Consider the following 16923-nt stretch of genomic DNA (forward strand, 5'->3'; position numbering starts at 1 on the left):
CTATTTGTGAAAGGAAGAATCCATAATTAGGCCCTTCTATGCAAATTATACTTTTTAGAAGTTACCTTATTAAGGGTAACCTTTCATTAGCAATACAAAACAGACCTTTGGTGTTCTAGTATGATCCATTTTACCATTCTGAACAACCACTATTTTATTAAATACCAGTTGACTAACACTTTGGGGTTTCAGGTATTAAGTTTCAGATTGATACATTGGGGTGCTTAAGAATATATGGTAAACCTTGACATATCCATGTTACATGCCAGAGATGAATCTGCTTCTGGGCCCTATTAAAGGAAAAAGTTATTACTGAGAGAGGCACAGGGAAATTAACACCCCACCCCCAAAAAGAGTGCTCAGCATTACCTTTGGGTTAATTCAGTTTATTAACAGTAGCTAGTTGCTCATGCTAGAAATTCTACTTTAAAAAAAATTTTTTTAATGTTTTTATTTATTTTTGAGAGAGAGACAGTGCTAGCAGGGGATGAGCAGAGACAGAGAGGGAGACACAGAATCAGAAGCAGGCTCCAGGCTCTGAGCTGTCAGCAGAGAGCCTCACACTGGCCTCCAACTAGAAATTCCACTTTAAATGTATTCATTCCCTTGTGTTAAACATTATTCTCTTCAGTTTAGGTCTAGAGTGCAGTTCTCAGTGCTCTTAGAATGCCTGAGTGTTCAATGTACACTAAACACGATTTTGAAGGTGTTCTTTTTCTCTTTGAAAGTGAGACCACAGTCCCTGAGTACGAGGAGCACCTAGGAATTGTGGGAAGCTGGGGTGGTGGTGGCGGTGGAAGATAAAAGAGTTGCTGCAGGCGGAAGTTTATGGGATAGAAAAGGTAGAAGGGCAGAAAGTGAACTTTCTAATCTATGTCTTGAAAATGCAATTACATTTTAACTGTTTTAAAAAGTGTGAATTTAAGTATAATATTTTCCTTTATAATATTCTCCATCAAATGAGAAGTAAGACTTCTTTGAAGAAGGGCCTTCTGTTAAAGTTTTAAGGACCTTCTGGTGTTCAGCTCCAGATGCCAATTCCTGTCGGAGAATCAGACATTTCCTGTCTAATTATAAAGCTGGATCGGAACTGTAACACTGCTGGGGGGAAGGGGCGGGAAGCAATGCAGGGAGTAGTTGTTAAGTGTCCCAGAAGGAAAAGGAGTCACAGTGAAACCAAATGTCATAGGCAAAATCCTTTAAGTGTTGTGCAATAGTTCATTCTCTGTTCAACCCACTCTAACCCCCCTGCCCCTGCGCCGGTGAAACTAACGTGATCTTCTTGTTACAGACCCACTGCTTTATTGATGTCTCAGATTGTCCCAGATTGTCCTTTGTCTTTGAAAGCACGCGATCGCTCTACTACTTTTTGATTGCCGTATTTTGAAAAGCTGTGTCGCAGAAAGTATCTACCTGCTCCCAACCTCTCCCCCGCATCTTGAAGCCACGCAGAGAAAGCTAAATAAGAAGAGGTGAATCAAATGAGGGGGGCAACGCTAATGCCCGGTGTGGATTCATTGAGAATTTAAAAAGGCATCCCTAAGAAAAATGTTTTGTTTTTAGATTTGCTTCTGATTCCTCCGCGGGATTCCAGTCCAGCTCTTGGAGCCGGCCCTCTCGGGGAATGTCCGGGACTCGGGTCGGTACCTTTTTGGCTTGGGAATTTCCAGTATGCAGAAAAAAATCCACAAACCTAGTCCTCGTTGCCCCCTCCCCGCCTCCTCAGCCCCTCCTCTGTGCCCACGCAACCTTTCGAACGACAGTCTATATTCTGTATTTTAGAAAATAGGTCCTTAGCTTCCCCCGCCCCCATTTAGAGGGATGAACAGAAAGCGGAGGCTATAAAGGGGGACAGGGAGAGGGGCTGGCCTCTTCTTGCCATGAGGTCAGACGCTGAGTTTTAGAGAAAAAGGCTGCTTAACTGCTGCTGCTTATCATGTAACCTCAAAAGGAAACTGATCATCTTTCTCATGCTCTCACGTACTTGGGTTATTATCGCTGATTACAGCTGGAAACAATTGATTTGCCTTTACGTATTTCTATGACTTGGCTCTTCAAACACAAAGGTATATTTTTATTATTTGATATTTGGTATGAAAAACTATCTTAAATGCTAAGCTTTTACTTTTCTTTTCCCAATTTCAGATTCTTTCCTTTGAAGTCAGTCTCTGATACTTGGGTGATCATACTTGTTTTGGGGCAAAATATTGGGGGGCAGGTTTTTGGGGAAAGGAAATCAAGGATGTTTCTATAGCTTGGTAATGGCCATGAATCACATCTGTTTGCCTTGAAAACTCAGGAAGGACTAAGATGCTGGTGGAGGAGATAAATAGGATGCCTGATGGAAGCGTCATAAATCTGATGTAACAATTTATCTTTAGTCTGTGATGTTGGACTATGATACCCCAAGGCAGAAATCTCCCAGGAGGTTTGAGTGTGGATTTAGAAGTGTGTTTTCTCATTTAATGCCCTCATTAACTCTTACGTTAACCCTGTAAAATTAAAGAAAAGTATTACAAGACCATTTTATGAATGAAGGAAAGCCTGAACTTTGTTGACCTGGCTGGACTCCCAGATTTATAACAATCTGTATAAAGAATTTGAAGGAATTTTGTGTGAATAAAACACATTTCTAGGTAGGGCGGATTAGAGATTCTCTCCACCGGGATTAGTGGATTAGTAAACTGGCCATCAGGTGGGTGTGTCCCAAAGTGCATGACATTTATTATGTACATTTAAGCACTTGACAATATATATTCCCCTACTTTAAATCTGCCTTCGAAAGAAATACATTATCTGGGCAGGTGAAATATAGTTTGCCTCTCTCACATAGTAGGTTGTTTAGACAATAAAAGGTGAGAAACATTTGCAAGGCTTATTCACTACCCTCAGCAATCTCTGATAGAGGAGCGGATGGAGCTCACAGATCATCTAAATATGCAGATAATCCTGAATCTTTATTTGGCTTCAGGATACAATGTATGATCCACCATCCACTCTCCATTTTGCTTAGTCACAGTTGGGCAGGGTGCGGGGGAAGAACCTTGGGACCACAGAAGGGTCAGTCTGGGGTGAGTCGCACAAGAAATCAATGCATGGCACGTACAATGTCGAATGTTTCACAGCATACTGTCTAGCATGGAGATGGTGACCATGGTCAGTGTAATTTAGTTGCTCAGATGCAGACTATTCCTTACTGAGGAAATGGAGGCAAACTTTTCTCATTCTGTTTTGTCCTGAAAGAAGTCCTGCTCTCAGAAAGCAAAAGAAACCCTCTCAGAAGTTAAAGAGCCAATGGAGAGCACTACTGAGGGGGAAGATTTTCTATTATTCTGAGACCCACAATGAATTGTTCCTGAGAAAACCATTCCCTTTGGCTTATAGCTGACTGATCTGGTGGCCTCTTGATTTCTCCCCCACAGGTTAACAGGAAGATCAGGAGGCTGAACTTTGACCTTTTGGCTTTCTTGGCCTGATGATGAACGCCTGAGGGTGAGAAAGGCAGATATTCCTAACCTAGTGGGGTGTAGATGTTACCTTGCTTGGCCTTGGCTGATGTAGTTGAAAAGGGCAGTGGGATGTTTTCTAAAATTTATAAGATTCTTAGATATTTTAAATCAGTCATTTTTTGAATTTGCCTCAAAGTTACTGTGAATTTTACTTATAGGCATTTTACTGTGATTTCTTGTGAACCAAGGCTTTTTGGTGGTTTAGTACGCTTTTCACCCATTTGAATTTCCACTATTTTCTATGAGAGGAGGACACAACGCATACGTCTAATAGGGGAATTCAGCTCTCTGCTGACTGGCAGTTTCGGAGTTATGTAATCTTTAACAGGCTCAGAGAGCATTATGCCTCCTATGGTTTTGGTGAAGCCACTCATTAAAGCTAGCATATGTGGTTTCTGATTAAAGCACTTCCTGTTCCTTTAATTTGTGACTGTGAGGTAAAACACTTTCTTTCCAAATTTAGCAGATGAAAATATTTTACTGCTCCTTTGGGGGAGTTAGTAATAGGGAATTAACATTTATGAAACATTTGTGTTGGAAGTTGACCACCAAGATCTCATTTAGCCTTCATAATGGCATCTGAGGTAGACATAATTAGCTTTACTTTATAGATGAGGAAATTGAGGCTCAGAGGCATTGAGCAATTGGTTCAAGATGCCCCAGGTAGTAAGTGGGAGAGCTTGGATTTGAATCTGAGGGGGTTGTCTCTATAGCTTGCACCCTTACCACCAGGCCATTGGGATATTAGCAGAGTACAATGGGGAGAGGTCAACCTCTTTCCAGGGCTCTGATTTCCCCAGGGTCCTTCCCTTTCTCTAGCTAGCACCTGGCTACCTACCCGCTGCTTCCTGTTCAGATTTAACTGATAAAGTTGCCATTGATAACCACATAAGCCTTCCTATTTTAAGAAGACCCTAAAAAAATCTTTTGTACCTGCAAGAGTAAATCTGTCTGGTAGAATCTGTCTGATGAGATTGGCTGGGTTAGTGGATGAGGGAAGCCATTTTCGGACACAACACTTGCGATTACAAAGTAAAGGGAACCCTGCCCTTTGTTTACCTTGCCCCTCGAAGGGACGTTTCTTTCTGTGCTAAAAAAGCTGAGGCTTGGAAGAACACTGCTAGTCAAAGCTCTGGTGAAGGGCCCACTGCACTGCTTCTGGAGAGGAGCTGCGGGCACCTAACAAACCCATTTACCTGCTCTCTACCATCCCTGTTAATGCACAGTAAGTTAAGTAACTACTTGAATTATCTTATTTCAGAGTAGCCCCAAAGATAGAAATTTGCATGTTTTGTATCTGTTGGTTTTTTAACAGTTTTGTATGATCTTTTTCTAGTTTGCATTTCCTTTAGGCCCTATAGAGTATGATTGGGGTAATTAATCTACTTAGTTAAGAAATCAAATGCTCACGGGGCACCTGGGTGGCTCAGTCGGTTGAGCGTCCGACTTCGGCTCAGGTCATGATCTCATGGTCCGTGAGTTCGAGCCCTGCGTCGGGCTCTGTGCTGACAGCTCAGAGCCTGGAGCCTGTTTCGGATTCTGTGTCTCCCTCTCTCTCTGCCCCTTCCCTGTTCATGCTCTGTCTCTCTGTGTCTCAAAAATAAATAAACGTTAAAAAAAAAAAGAAATAAAATGCTCTGATGAATTAAGGAAGAATTTTGATAGACATCTTGTAAAGCAGTTCTTCTCAAACTTTAATATGCGTAAGAATTATCTGGAGATCTTGTTGAACTACAGGTTCTGTGTCAGTAGGTCTAAGGCGGAGCTTATCATCTGGCATTTTTAATAAGTTCCCGTGTGGTAATAGTCCGCCCGAGGTCCACACTTTGAGTAGCAAAATTACAAGGCTCCTTAAATTCTATAAGAAAAATTATGGAATTTTTTCTTTAAAATTTATATATGTCATTTTACCATGTAGAAAAGTAAATTCTGTCATGGTTATGTAAAACAGCAGTGGTGATGCTACATTCTTTTTAAAAAAAAATTTTTTTTTTTAACGTTTATTTATTTTTGAGACAGAGAGAGACAGAGCATGAATGGGGGAGGGTCAGAGAGAGAGGGAGACACAGAATCGGAAACAGGCTCCAGGCTCTGAGCTGTCAGCACAGAGCCCGATGCGGGGCTTGAACTCACAGACCGCGAGATCATGACCTGAGCCAAAGTCGGACGCTTAACCGACTGAGCCACCCAGGCACCCCGCTACATTCTTTTTTTAAAAAAATTTTATTTAAATCCAAGTTAGTTAAAATATGGTGTAATAATGTTTTTAGGAGTAGAATTTAGTGATTCATCACTTACATATAATACCCAGTGCTCATCCCAACAAATGCCCTCCTTAATGCCCATCACCCATTTAGCCCATCCTCGTACCCAACACCCCTCTAGCAAACCTCAGTTTGTTCACTGTATTTAAGAGTCTCTTATGGTTTGCCTCCCTCTCTGTCTTTAGCTTATTTTTCCTTCCCTTCCCCTATGTTCATCTGTTGTGTTTCTTAAATTCCACATATGAGTGAAATCATGATATTTATCTTTCTCTGACTTATTTTGCTTAGCATAATACATTCTAGTTCTATCCATGTTGTTGCAAATGGAAAGATTTTATGCTTTTGGATTGCTGAGTAATATTCCATTGTATATATATCGCGTCTTCTTTATCCGTTCATCAGTTGATGGGCATTTGGGTGCTATTGTTGATAGTACTGCTATAAACATTAGGGTGCATGTGCCCCTTCGAATAGGAAATGCTACATTCTAATACATGATACCAAATATCTGATTTAAACTTTTGTGAAATTTTGTTAATCATCTAAGTGTTATATCTATACAATGGCAACTTCCAGATGTTTGAAGACGCTAAAAATGAATTTCTCACTTTTTGTTCAGAAGTTTAGTAGTGTGCAGACACTTTTAATATTGCTGTAAGACTTTTGGACACATTTTAGCATTGGTTAGTATGTGTGCATCCCCAGTCCTGTGATTATGTCAGTTAAATTTGCTGTTTGTCGGGGCGCCTGGGTGGCGCAGTCGGTTAAGCGTCCGACTTCAGCCAGGTCACGATCTCACGGTCCGCGAGTTCGAGCCCCACGTCGGGCTCTGGGCTGACGGCTCAGAGCCTGGAGCCTGTTTCCGATTCTGTGTCTCCCTCTCTCTCTGCCCCTCCCCCGTTCATGCTCTGTCTCTCTCTGTCCCAAAAATAAATAAACGTTAAAAAAAAAAAAATTTGTTGTTTGTCATGGCGCCCATGTTTTTCAAGTGGCTAACACTATAAATCATGCCTTCTCAAAGAGGGTGATAGTGTTCCCAAGAGGGCAAATTTTTTTCTTGGCAGAGGGAAATATCTTAGATATGATGGTGGTTTGTGGCCTTCTAAAGGACCATAATAGTACATAAACAGATATATAGTATATCTGCAGTTCTAAACTTTCATCAGAGGACAGTTAGGGATGAAATGGTTAAAAAGGCTCCATAGGGAAGGGGTGTGATAATGAAAGCAAGGTTGGATACACATCTGTAAATGCTCTACATATACTTAGTCAATTGTGGTCAAAAAGATTTTTCTCTGGCCTGTCCTCTCTTTGTGTCTTGTTTTGTGTCTGCATCATTGCCATAGATTTTTAAAGTATCTACTTCCAGAAGGGGGTGATTTCTGGTATTTCCCCCCATATTTCTCTATTTCAGGAATATTTTCTTCTATTATATCCTTAAATGTTTTTAATATTTTAAGAAATTGTCATCAGATATACATGTCATAAAATTTACCATCTTGACTATTTTGAAGTGTATAGTACAATGGCATTAGGTTAATTCACAGTGTTGTCTAACCATCACTATGATTCATCTTCAGAAATTTTTCATCTTCTTAGACTGAAAATCCACATGCACAGAACAGTACTTCCTATTCCCCTCCAAGCCTTCAGCCCTTGGCAACCACCATTCTACTTTCTATCTCTATGAAGTTGACTAAGTGCTTCATGTAGGTGGAATCATACAGTATTTGTCCTTTTGTGACTAGCTTATTTCACTTGGGATGTCTTCAAAGTTCATCCATGTTGTAGCATGTGTCAAAAATTCCTTCTTTCATAAGGCTGAATAATATTCCATTGTATGGATATACCCCATTTCGTTTATCCATCCATTCCTCAAATGGTCAGTTGGCTTGCTTCTACCTTTTGGTCGTTGTGAATAATGCTGCTATGAATATGGGTGTGCGAGAATCTGTGTGAGTTCCTCCTTTCAATTCTTTTGGGTGGTACCTGGATGTGGAATTGCTAGATCATATGGTAATTCTATGTTTAATATTTGAGGAACTGCTGTACTGTTTTCTATAGCACCAGGACAATTGCTTTTTCCCTCATTTTGTGCAGTATTTTGCAGAGTGCAGTGAAAAGGTGTTTGTACCATGAATGTATGACAGAAAATGATGTGAAGATCAGAGTAAATAATCTGCTGAATGATTCACCACCGTGACTATTAAAACAAATCAGCCTCTCCTACACACTCACCCTTGCCTGTCCACGTACTATAATGTATATACTTACAAACAAGTGCTTGGCTGGGAATAACTCATATGGGAGTCGAGGCAATGCATTTAGATTCTATATGGGTCAGATCCTTTTGAAAATGTACACCCCTTGCCATGGATTCCCACATTTAAAAGAAACCTGGAGAGACTTGTGGGATGTTCAAGGATCAGAGCTACAGAGGTAACCCACAGATGCAAATGAAGGTTGACTGAACTGAGAACACCTTGAGTATGGGAATTTTGTGCCTTCAGATTTTCACCCTCCTCTTCTTCTCCTCTACTTTCCCCTCTCACCTTTGCAATATAAGCACATGGTCACTCCATGAGTTTTGGTTCAACACAGAATGGGGAAAAAAACCCCAGAATGACCCAGAATGATAAAAAAGGTGAATTTTAAATTATTTTCTGATCTTTGAAATACTATTTTGAACACTGTAAGAAGTTTCTATTTCATACCTTTGTCAAGGGTAAAGGAGGTAGGTCTAATTAGGGAAGACAAGGTTTGGAAGAAATAAAAAATGATCACTGAGCAAGACTACTGAATTTACCCTCAGCATCTTTAGTATCATGATAGATGATGGAACTATCTGAAGGTGGCAGATGACAATGTATCATGGACCTTGCCAACCCTCCTGTTTTGTGCTGATGTTTCATCTCTTTTAAACAGGCAATAAAAACAGTCTTGTTCATCTGTGGCATTGAACATCATCCAGCATTAAGATAAGAAAGGGGTTCTTAGACACAACACTAATGTCAAAATCTAGAGATGGTGCCAGACTCCAGCCAAAGTGTTTGTAGCAAACAGGTGGGGAAATGTAGGGTGATAATAATGTTGAAGGACTTCCTCTCTCCATCTCTTACCTCATTTATGTTTGTCCATTATCCATGGTAGTTCATTTTGGGAGGCCTCTTTTAAAATGCAAATAGCCTTTGGGAAAGATTACTGTTTATGTCGTGGTGTGAATTAATTTTGAAATGCCTTCTTGACGTTTTACTAGAAGGGAAGGGCATGGAGACTGCCCTGCTTAGACTGCAGATATGGGGTGAGATGCAGTAGTAGGAGCAGCACAGGGAGTGGAATGTGAAGGCTAAAATCAAAGTTGATGCCTCCTGTACTCTCTTTCACCTGGCTTCCATATTTCTGTTCATGGTACTACCACTCTATCAATCTGAAGGTGTTGGAGTTACTTCTGGTTCTCTCCTATCATTGATGTGTCCAGTCTGTTGCCAATTCTATGGATTATATGTCAGAAATATTTCTCTAAGCAATTCCTCACTTTCTATTCCCATAGGCACCCCTCTTGTTCTATCCTTTAGGACCTGTCACCTTGACTACTGCAGGCTGTCTGTCCTGATCACCTACGTTTCAGCTGTTGCTTTGTCCTTCCTAAAGCATGGCTTTGGTCATGCTTTTCCCAGTTCAAAAATCCTGAATGGCTCCCCATGGCTTATTACATGAACTCCAGTGTTTTCAGTGGCATCAAGACTCTGTAGTCAAGTCCACACTTGACTCCATGATTCTCTTCCATATTCTCTTCAAGTTTGGCGGGTGGTCCAAAGAGGCCAGATGCTTAACAATCAAGTATTAAATGGAGCTTTGAAAAATGGATAATAATTATAATTATCATCATTGAATGTATACTGCGTTCCCGGGGTTGTGCTAGGCTTATCACGTACACTACCTCATTTAACCTACATACTGACCAAGCGAAGTTAATATTTCCAGTTTATGGATCAGAAAACAGTTTTAGAGAAGTTCATTAAAGCTACATGATTGTTAAGTGAATGGAGCTGGAATTTGGACCCAGTTTGTTTGGCTTCAAAACTGTGCTTTTAAGCAAAGGATCAGAAGAAAATTAGTCAATAATTCTAGCTTGGATAAAAGTTAGGGACAAGAATTGGTGTGCTGTTTTCCAGGATTATGCCTAAGGACTGCATGTTGAGTAGCAAATGGAAGTATGATGGGATAGTGCATTAGTTTGCTAGGGCTGCCATAATACAATCCCACAAACACATATAAATTGGCATATTAGTATCGAAACCAAATTGCTAAAATCACACAAGATAATATACAATGTGTGTAAAGTATGTGACACATCCTAGACATTTTAGTTCCTTTCTCACTCCCATAGTTATTATGACCATTGAGTAAACCTCTACCTGTTTGCATGTATATGGTTGGGAGGACCAGGGTGGGATAGATTACATATTGGATCAAAACCCGTCTAGTTATAACTTGTGTCTCTATAGCCTCTTCCCCCAGAGTACTTTCACATTTGTGCAGACTTGTTAGGAAAGAGCCCAATGTATTTAACTGAAATCATAATTGCAGAATTTGTAAGTCAGAAAACTATTACTATAGTAAACAGTTCCCAAAGTTGCACTAAATTGGCCACGAGGTTTAGTAAACAAGTTCTCCTGTTAGCATCGTTTCATTTTTTTCTCTATTTCTAACAAGCATGCTCAAATTTCCTCTCTTAGCTTCATTCTGGATTTTACAGACTCATCCTGTTGCCCCGCAGAGTGTCTTCTTCCCATCAGCCTGTATTTTCCTTTACGGTTTAAAGGTTCCATAAAATTCTAGCAAACAGGGTCTGGGGGACCAACAAAACAAAACAAAACAAAACAAAACAAAACAAAACAAAACAAAACAAAACAAAACAAAACAAAACAAAACTCCCCACCCAATCCTTTAATAAAGAGTAGAGGATAGATAGAAACCAGTCATCTGTTAGTGTCATGTGTTGTGTTCACTTTAACTCTCAGAATGCCTGACCAGTGATTCTCAACCCTTTACTCCTCCAGCAGCTGGGAGATATGGTACACTCCCACTAGGAAGGTGGAGTCTGGGATCGTGTAGCCCTGGAAAACACTTTCTCAGTGATTCTGATAGTCTTTAAGGAGGAATTCCCCCTCTGTTGGGGAATTATTGCTTTATATTGCTTTACCCCGTAATTCTAGTGCCATTTATACCACTCAGCCTACCTGAAAAAGAGAGGCTAGATTTAACAAACATCTTCACCTGTGTGAAATACAAATGATTCAGATTACTCTCTCATTGTGATTCCTTAGAAAAACGAAGGAGGGTGGACTTGGTTTAAGTGCCTTTACCACGTATAGCTGTATAGATTCCTGTATCATTGTACCTATGTGGGTGCCAACAGTCCATACAAACATATGTTTGTCCCTTTTCTTTATAATTTTCTCCAGGAGGAATGCTGGTTGTGGTATTCTGTTAGCACCCACATAGGTACAATGATAAAAGGATCTTTAAGTACAGATATGGTGAGTAAAAGGAAAAGAGACCTGGCAGAAACCAAGGACACCACAAATCACCTGCCAAGAAAAACTTAAAAAAAAAAAAAAAGTAGATGCAAACAGATTATCTGATAAGAGTAACCAGATTGCGCAAATGCCTGGATTTTTAAAGAAAGTTGCAGTTTCTCATACATAAATACTGTTACAGAGAAAGGATTAGTGCTCTTGATTTGGGGAAAACACAAACAGAAGCAAAACTAAGTTTTTAGTTATATATTTCAAGATTCTCATATATATGTGTCTATGTGTTCATTTATCCAAATGTATTTGTTAAAGAACAACATGTTATTTTAAGATAAAAAGGCAATATTCAGCAATGTATTATCAACTGAAACTCTATTGATCATAAAAATTAACCTATTTATGACTTAATTCAGTAAATATTTATTGGGCACCTAAAATGTTCTGGACTTTGTTCCAGAGTACTGGACAAAAAGACAGTCTGTGCTCTCCGGGAGCTTATGTTCTTCTGGAAAAGACAGACAACAATCAAATAGCTAGCTATATAAATATAATGGCAGGTGGTAATAATGTGCTATGAAGACCAACAAAGCAAGGCAGAGGGAGAGAGCCAGGGGTGCTACTTTAGCTACAGAGGTCCTGGAAAACTATCTCCCAAGCCAATGTCGCAGCAAAGCACTTTGAAAACTAAGTTTTTGTCTTCTATGTTTTTTGAACTCTGAGCAAGCTCTCCCACTCCCACAGATTCACCTCTGACTATATAAAGACTACAGATTCCTATCTCCAGCTCTGACCTTTTCTCTGAGTTCTAATTCCATGTTGCCAAGTATATAATCAACAGATCTAAAACCAAGGTTGCCATATTCACCCTTTGCCCCTCTACCCCCACTACAAGATTGTCTTCATTTTTCTAGAAATTTCTAGAGAACTTAAAGATTTGACTCTTTCAGCAACTTCATTGCACTGTAGAAGAGTCCAGATAGTTTCTTGTCAAAAATTCTTTCCATCTACCCCCTCTCTCCCCAGGTCCTCATTCTCACTACCATCACATTTAAGAGCAGCTGGAAGTTTGCTTAGGAAAGCCATGATATTCATGTTTTTCCCTGCTTGGCCCAAACTGGATGCTATGGCCTCCTATATCATAACTGAAGTCTTATGACTGCTTTTTACAACCTCTAAAATTCAGCTACATCAAACCTATCTGTTATGGACTGAATTGTGGCCCCCGCCTCCGCCCCAAATTTATATGTTAAAGCCCTAACCCCCAGTATCTCAGAATGTGACTCTATTTGGATACAGGGCTTTTAGAGGAGTAATTCAGTTAAAATGAGGCCATTAGGTTGTGCCCTAATCCAATCTGACTGGTGTCTCTAGTAGAAGAGGAAGAGGTGCCAGGAATGAGTGTCCAATCAAGAAAAGGCTATACATGCATCTGGTGAAAAAGGCTTCAGGAAAAAACAACCATGCTGGCGCTTTAATCTTGGACATCCAGCTTCCAGACAGTGAGAAAATAAATCTTCGTTGTTTAAGCCACCCAGTCAATAAACTGAGGCTCAGAGATTAAGGGGCAAGGCCGCACAACTGGTAAGAGCCAGAGCTGAGTCTGCAGGTCTCACAACATGACACTGTAGTGCCTGTAAGCACTGTTGCTTAAAGCAGGAGTTGGCAAACTTTCCGTAATGTGCCCAATAGCAAATGTGTTAGGTTCTGCGGACTAAGAGGCAAGGTGGAGGATATTATATAGGCACTTATATAACCATTTAAAATGTAACTATTTAGGGGTGACTGGGTGGCTCTGTCGGTTAAGTGTCTGATCCTTGATTTCAGTTCAGGCCGTGATCTCACAACTTGTGGCATCAAGCCCCACCCACGTCAGGCTCTGTGCTCAAAGTGTGGAACCTGCTTGGTTCTCCCTCTCTCTTTGCCTCTCTCCTGCTCGTGTGTGGGTGCTCTCTCTCTCTCAAAAACAAATAAAACTTAAAAAAAAAGCAGATATTTAAATCTTTTTTTTTTTTTTTTACGTTTTATTTATTTTTGAGACAGAGAGACAGAGTGCGAGCAAGGGAGGAGCAGAGAATCTGAAGCAGGCTCCAGGCTCTGAGCCGTCAGAACAGAGCCGGATACAGGGCTCAAACTCACAAACTGCAAGATCATGACCTGAGCCAAAATTGGACACTTAACTGACTGAGCCACCCAGGTGCCCCATAAAAGCAGATATTTAAGACAAAAATCTAAGACTGCCATGAGCATGCCACATCTATGACCAAATCTAAGAATTCCTCTACCCTATTTAGGGAGCCATTGAAGGATCCCTAAGTAGGATCATTAGGATCAGGTTCAATCTCTTAGAATGGATCTAAGGAAGGATAGAGGAAGGATCTTTAGCGTCACGTTCAGTTTCTTAGAATGGCAAGTGTCCCAGCCCTGCCTTCCTCACAAGCCTCATCTTCCTCATTAGCTGCAGTAATACCAAACTGAATGGTTTGTCACAGCTCTGACACTGCACTTCTCTGCTCCCTGTCCTTACCTGGCCAATTCATGCTCATCTTCCCCAATTTTCCGATTAATATCTACCACTCCTGGGGCCTTCCCTGACCTTCCTCCTCCCCACCCTCACTCTCACCCACAGTCTGGCTTAAGGGCCCCTTTTCTGTGTCCCCACACAAACTTCCATCAGAATTTCCATAAATTACCCATTTATGAGTCTGTCTCCTCTACATAAACTCCCAGGACATGTGTTCCTTGTAATAGCCAACCACCTGTTACTTAATAAATATTTAATTGAATGGCACATTTTTAAGTAGTTACATTTTATTTATTTATTTTTTGAAAGAGAGAGAGAGACAGAGAGGGAGAGAGAGAGAGAGACCGAGCCTGAGTGGGAGAGAGAGGCAAAGGGAGAGAGAGAATCTTAAGCAGGCTCCTGGACATGACAGCATTACTTTGTTCATTAAAAAAAAAAAAAAAAAAAAAAAAAAATCTGACAAATATCCAAGTCAGAATAACCACAGTTTGTCAGTCAAGTAAAATTATTGTTCCAATAAAAACAGTGAATAGTTGAACTCACAACTCAAATGGGATTGAAATGGAACAAACGCCAATGTATCATTGTTCAATTCATTCAGTCGAATGGGCCAAGTGCTTTTCCAGACAATCATTATAGAATATTAAAACTATGTATATTTCAAGGGTCAGTATTTAATAAAATTATTAATTGTTGCTGTTTCATCTAGGATTTTCTTAAGTGAAATTTTTTTTTTTAATCTGCGAGTGGGTGATGGTGATGAATACAATGACCACTATTTCATTCTGTTGCTACTGCCTTGATTTGTTGTAAGGCATCAGCAGTTTACCCACGACTGCTTTTGTACCATCAGTGCGAATGTCAATACAATTGTTTCAGGATAAATGATGTGATTCAAAAAGATTATTGTACACTTTGAATGTTTCAGCCCCTCTTATGCTTATTTTCAAGCATTCCTATAAAAGATCTTTGGTGATTAGCCAGTGCTAATACCTGATGAATGCAACCAAAATAGCAAGTCCAGACAGTCCATAGATCTATCCATGCTAAGGCAAAAATGCAGTATTGCAGGCAAGATCAGCTTTCATGTTTGCAGCTGAATCTTCATTTGATGAGTTGCTATATCACTGGGAAGTACAGGGCCATGGTTTCTTTTGCTGTTTTTTCATCTAGAAGACATTTAGCAAAACAAATTCTCCCAGGCTTTATTAATTTCTCACCTATGATGTTCACTTCTTCAGCGAAGGCAGTATAAATTATTGTACTAAGATACTTCACTGACTTTTTCATCTCCAGTTTGAAAAGTTGCACCAAATGATTTTTGGCATTTGACAAGTTCATTACATCTACATTAAAAAATTGAATACCTTTTTTAAAACTTTGAATGATTGACCTCAATATGGTGTTACAACTTAACCGGCACCATAATACTATTAAGAAATGTTCTATCGTATAAGATACAATAAGGTGAATAGTTAACATTTATAAAGCCAAGGAAAACATCATATTTTTATTTCTTTTAATCATTAAAAAAATGTTTTATTATTTATTTTTGAAAGAGAGAGAGAGAGAGGGAGCAAGCTGGGGAGGGGCAGAGAGAGGAACACCCAGAATCTGAAGCAGGCTCCAGGCTCTGAGCTGTCAGCTCAGACCTTAAACTCATGAATCGTGAGATCATGACCTGAGCCAAAGTTGGATGCTTAACTGACTGAACCATCCAGGTTCCCCATATTTTTATTTCTTATTTATAGTTTCTTCCAGTTGCTTTAGAGATTTCTCTTTCCATGAGTCAGGGGGTCTCTCTGTCATTTTCATCTTTTTTTTTTTTGTTTTTTTTGTAACTTTAGGTGTTAGAGTATCTGAACCTTGAGGAAGTGTGTCTTGTGATATCCCTTTTTATTTTATTTTTTAAAAAAATTTTCATTATTGTTATTTATTTTTTTAATGTTTATTTTTGAGAGAGAGAGAGTGGGGGAGGGGCAGAGAGAGAGAGTGGGAGATCAGGGTCTAGAGTCAAACAGATGAAGATTTGAATCTCTTCACCAATGATGAGCAGTGTGACCTTGGGCAAATTCTCAAGGCTTCATTTTTTGAATATAGTTTCTGTGGTCAGGAATCTGAGAGTGCCTTTGGGGGAGTTCTAGTTTAGGGCTGCTCCTAAGACCACAGTCAAGATGTTGGTCAGCGCAGTCATCTGAAGGCCTGATATGTTGTGGAGGCTCCCTCATATAGCTGGCCAGTTGGTGCTGGCTGTTGGCCTCAGTGGACTTTTCCAGAGAGTCCTCATAACATGGTAGCTCTCTCTCAGAGAGTTAATGTTCTGTCACATTTGGTTAGAACAATGGTAGTGTCATATCATTCAACCAAATTGATAGACCATATTGAGTTTATATTTCAACATGTAAATGAAGCAAAGTATATTCAAATTTTCTTTTTGTAGTGACATTAACAAACTACCATTCTTGACTCTGTGTGGGAGGGCATTGGGCACTGGGGCTTGTGGTCTTCTCAGACAGTATGCTTGCTTTGACATTTTATAGAAAACTTTGAATGTTTATTCTGAAACATTAGTCTTTCACTGATCATATTTATTTATGAGTTCTCCAGAGGCTATGATTTTGAGCTTAGATTTTTATATACCAAGTGAAACCAGAAATAATTTTAGGGGAGAATTAGTTTTGTAAAAAAAAAAAAATGTGCATGAATTTGTTTGAATGGACATTTAAGGCCTTTATTACACATAAAATATGTTAGTAGGGTGAAAGAAAAATCCAAATAGATTTTATTGAGAAAGCCTAACATCTTATTTGGAGCATCCTTTAAGTGATTTTGGTTTCTGGAGGACTGCGTTTACTGGAGTCTTTTATTCCCTGCAGATAAAAAGAATTGTTTCCTTTTTATTTTTATTTTTATTTTTTTAGAAGTTACCAAAACCAAAGACTGGGACAAGGGAAAGGCAGCAAGTTTTGGGGACAACACAACATTTGTGAGAAACAAGTTGACTATTTACTTTGAAACTCCCATCAGGGTCTTCTAACACCTATTAATACTGAGTAACAATTCAAGGTCATTGCATCCCTCTTCCCTCC

This window comes from Felis catus, chromosome C2 (assembly GCF_018350175.1).
Source record: "Felis catus isolate Fca126 chromosome C2, F.catus_Fca126_mat1.0, whole genome shotgun sequence".
NCBI lineage: Eukaryota > Metazoa > Chordata > Mammalia > Carnivora > Felidae > Felis > Felis catus.